This window comes from Aplysia californica, unplaced genomic scaffold (genome assembly GCF_000002075.1).
Source record: "Aplysia californica isolate F4 #8 unplaced genomic scaffold, AplCal3.0 scaffold00434, whole genome shotgun sequence".
Classification (NCBI taxonomy): Eukaryota; Metazoa; Mollusca; class Gastropoda; order Aplysiida; family Aplysiidae; genus Aplysia; species Aplysia californica.
In genome coordinates this window covers 335,876-340,232 of record NW_004797704.1, presented here as the reverse complement: position 1 = coordinate 340,232, position 4,357 = coordinate 335,876, and the positions used below count along the sequence as shown (strand labels likewise).

The following is a 4,357-nucleotide window of genomic DNA, read 5'->3' as shown; positions in this document are numbered from 1 at the left end:
GGGGGGGGGGGGGGGGACCAAGCGTCCCTGTCTTTCTCCCACACGGGGATCGAACTCTTGTGTTCCGCGTGCGACACGGGAGCGCCTTATTGCTATAATTCAGACGCCGGTGGCTCGGTTCCAATGTCTCTTGATTTGCTCGCAGAAAATCATAACTCGGTTGGTTAAAAAACAAATCGCTATCTTTTTGACAAAGTTCATTCTTACATTTTTAGCAGTTTTGAGTTACCAAGACCATGAGGTCAGAAACCAAATGATCTATTTTCTCTATCAAAACTGTAAAATTGTTCGGAGTCGTTATCAAGATATTCAAAGAACTGCATTCGAAACAGCTTGACATGTTTTGAAACTCAAAACTTTTGACGTCAAATTTCTGAAAACTAGATACTGAGCAAATAGAACCTCGTAATTCTAGGGTAGCAACGTGTAGCTTTCTTTTTTTCCCGAGAACGCGAGTAAAAGTGAACGACACAAGAAGCAATAGTATTGCCAAACAAAAAAATTTAAAGATACAGAAAGAAGATTTTAATATTAATGTGTAATCTTTCAATGCTCCCAGATTTTGAACCCCACTTTCGGCTTCAACTTAAACAAATTTCACAAAACGGCTCTAGATATAAATCATAAATACGTACCAAAAAACATCCACAAAACCCTGGAAAACAAGTTCTGATTCTGTGGGTAGTGCGATGATGCAGTAAAAAAAAGAAGGCTGCATCTATATCAAAGAGCCGTCGACCACAACACTACGACAGCAAAGTAGTTGGCTCAGAAGCTGTTGCTAAGGCAGGTACATGCCTCAGGAAAAATAAAAGACACTCTTGTAGAAAATGCATCTTCAAAATGGACAGTGAGACACCAATCAGCAAAGTTTCCAAAATAGCGAAACTGTTTTTAAGCCTCGGACGCCACCCGGCACGTAGATAGGCCGGATGGCACCACATCAGAAACACAGATGGACATTGCAAACACGATTGTTACATCTCTTTTGAATAACTCAACCAAAACATACTGCAGCACCTTCCAAACCATCAGAACTAACAAAGAACAACAACAACACTTAAACGTCCACTCAGTCAACACAGAAACTTACAACGCAGACTTTAATTTGAAGAACTCAGATCAAGCATTTCGGACCAGGACAATAAAGCCCCTGTTTCGGGGTGACATACACAATCATATCATTAGACACTTACCCACAAAGACACTCACACTTCTACTAAAAAAAAGCTTATATACAATGACATGTGGCAGTCGCACACCTTTCTAGAATCCTGACAACTTGCAACTGTCATTCCAATTCCAAAACCAGGCAAAAACCGGACACACCCATCCAACTACAGACCAATCGTATTGACGAGCTACCGATATAACCTTGCAGAAAAAATAATCAACAGGCGATTCGTGTGGTTTCTGGAGACGACGGGCTCGTTGAGTAGTCTCCAGTGCGGGTTCATGAAATTTGACCCACTCTGGACCACCTGGTCTGCCTGGAGACTTTTAAACGCGAGACCTTTACCGAAAGAGGCCGCGTGATCGCCATCTTTTTTTTTTACCTCGAGAAAGCTTTCGACACAACGTGGAAGTACAGTATCCTTCGAGACCTGCACGTTCTCTGCCTGCACGGTCATCTCCCTGCCTTCATGGCAATATTCTAAAGAATTGTTCCTTCCAGGTTCGTGTCGGATCCTCCCTTTCTGATCCCCACCTACAAGAGGAAGGTATTCCTCAGGGAAGCCTCCTTCCTCTTCGAAATTAAAAATGAATTCCATAATTATTCAGGCCCTCTAAAACAGCACGGACAGCTCGGTACATGTATATGTTGACAACGTTCTGGTATTGTGTCGATATAGAAACCTTCAAACGATCCATGGAAAGACAGCTACAGAAGCAGCTGTTTAAACGTTTAAAGTGGGCAACGAAAACGGTTTCAAGTTTGTCCCATCAAAAACGGTTACGGTGCACTTCTGCAGATCCGACCGACATATAATGCTACCGGAATTGGCATATACGGGGAAAGAATGCCTGTTCTGGACAAGGCTCGTTTCCTCGGAATTATTTTTGACAAAACTAACATTCCAACCTCATGTTAAACACCATCGTGCCAGGTGCCAAAAAGCTTTAACCGCTTAAAAACATGCATCACATTCGGAGTGGGACGGGGACTCCAAACACACCCTCCACCTTTACTGGTTCCATGTCCGATCCAGGTTTTACTAGGGTTGTCTAGCGTCTAGTCTATGGATCGGCAAGACCCCACACATATTAAAAATGCTAAACCCCGTACGAAACGAAGGACTCAGCCTCGATCTGTGGGCTTTCCGCACTTCTCCAGTAAAATGCGCCAGGCCGAGGACAACAGATCATACCTATCACTCAGACGAACACAACTTTCATTACAGTAGGCCTACACAATTTTACAGGAACTCAACACCCAGAAACCCAGAACACGGTTGCATTTTAAACCACTTTCAGACACAATAAACACGTTCAGAAACAGCGACAAACTAATTAAACTTTTTGGCTGAGTGTCCTTGAGGACCTCGAAAACATAGATCAAAACGTCTCCTAAAAAGACACATAACATTATTTTCTCCTCGACCTCCATCCGTGATGGCACCTCAACAAGGCAAAAGTAAACTTAGACCATACAACACAAATCATTCACAGACATGTATCATGTATCAAACAATACACCTACACAGAGAAATTCTCCACACACGGCTGTAATTTGAATTCAGCTGTAGGCGCCACAGCCCTGTCAACACAGAACACTCATCAGAGGAAGCTCCATATGAGGCCCCCATTTTTTCTGCGAAGGCCACTGCCATTAGATCTGACATGACACTGGACTCCGTGGAATATTCTCTCCTAAATCATCCTTTGGCATTCTGTCCGAACCTTTGTTTTGCCTCACTTCACTCACCAATCTCGCTCTTTTAAACCCGAAAATAGTTAAATTGCCGTTGAGGGTTCATTCTTTGACTAAGAAAAAGGGGGTGGAGGGGCGTGTTGTGTTTGCATGACAAACTAGCAATGTAGGCATCAGAGGGAACGAGCAGGTCGATCATCTGGTGAAAGAATCCTTGTCCCTTCTGTTGGGATTAACAGAGAACAACTTCCCAAGACAGAGTTTAAAAATAGATCAACAGTGTTAAAAGAGACGTTAAACCTATCCCATTTCAGCATTTTTTTTTCACGGTTAAAGATGTAGGTTGTTTTTTTTATCAGTTTAACAAAGATTTTAGAGAGATTTATTAAGCCGATTTTTTAATTCAAACATGTGTAACAAAATAGGACAAATTGGCTACCCTACAAACATGTATGCACGTGTGTGTGTGTGTGTGTGTGTGTGTGTGTGTGAGTGCGTTTATATGGGTGCGTGTGTCCCTGTGTGCGGGTGTTTGTGTGTATGTCTGCACATGTTTGTGTGTGTCTGTATATATATGTGTGCAAGTGTGCGTGCGTGTGTGTGTGTGTGTGTGTGTGTGTGTGTGTGTGAGTGTGGTGTGTATGTGTTTGTGGGGACAATATTCAGTCTGTGACAAGCAGCTATCAATGTCAGTGAAAGAGAAGTGTGCTTTTTTTTGGGTGTTGTTTATTGTCGTTGTTGTTGTTTCTTTTTTAAAAGTATTTTTCGGCGCTCATAACTGCAAAAGGTCATATGAACGCTCAGTTTGGGAGGAATTTTAAATTTTGCCCGGGTAACCACCTAAGCCTAATCTTATCGATTTGGACCACCAAGGGATCTTTAACAGGCGCAACTTGCACACGGGACCTCCGAGATTTTTCGCCTTTGTCCGAAAAGGTGCTAGATCTTACTTAGCGTAAGACTGTCCCCGCGGTTTTATGTTTTTTTAAAAACCCTTAAAATTACGCAAACTGGGCAAAAAAAGTGAAATTATGCGATTTTGTTAATTTTAGCAAAGAAGGATAAAGGAAAATAATAAGAAATTATGCACCAAAATAATCAAATTTTGGTTAAATTATGCAGGGTGCATAAAACCCCGGGGACAGATAAGATCAAGGGGGTGTGACTGAAAGACAGCAGTAAGAAGGAGCCAAGGAGTAGCGGTAGAAAGCGGCAGACAGTCAGGAGCCCAGAGGAGGGGGCAAAGGAGATGAGAAGGTGGAGGAGCAGAAAGTGCAGACGAAAGCAGACAACAAAACATTGTTAGTGAGCAGGAAAGGAGGTGAAGGCGACAATTTAAGAGCAGAAAATTTCGGTCGCTGTCAGGTTTCGAATCCAAGACCTATTGCATGAGAGGCGAACACCGTAATCGCAAAACCATTAGACCCCCCCCCTCCCGAGAACTGTATGTGTATGTGGGTCTGTGTGTGTGTGTGTGTGTGTGTG

At 42.8% G+C, this 4,357-nt stretch overlaps 1 protein-coding gene across 1 annotated transcript in view; it reads left to right on the top strand.

Annotated features, from left to right (window-relative positions):
• Positions 1-4,357, top strand: part of LOC101857663 — a gene marked incomplete in the record, with an annotated part of 25,164 nt that overhangs the window by 15,478 nt on the left and 5,329 nt on the right.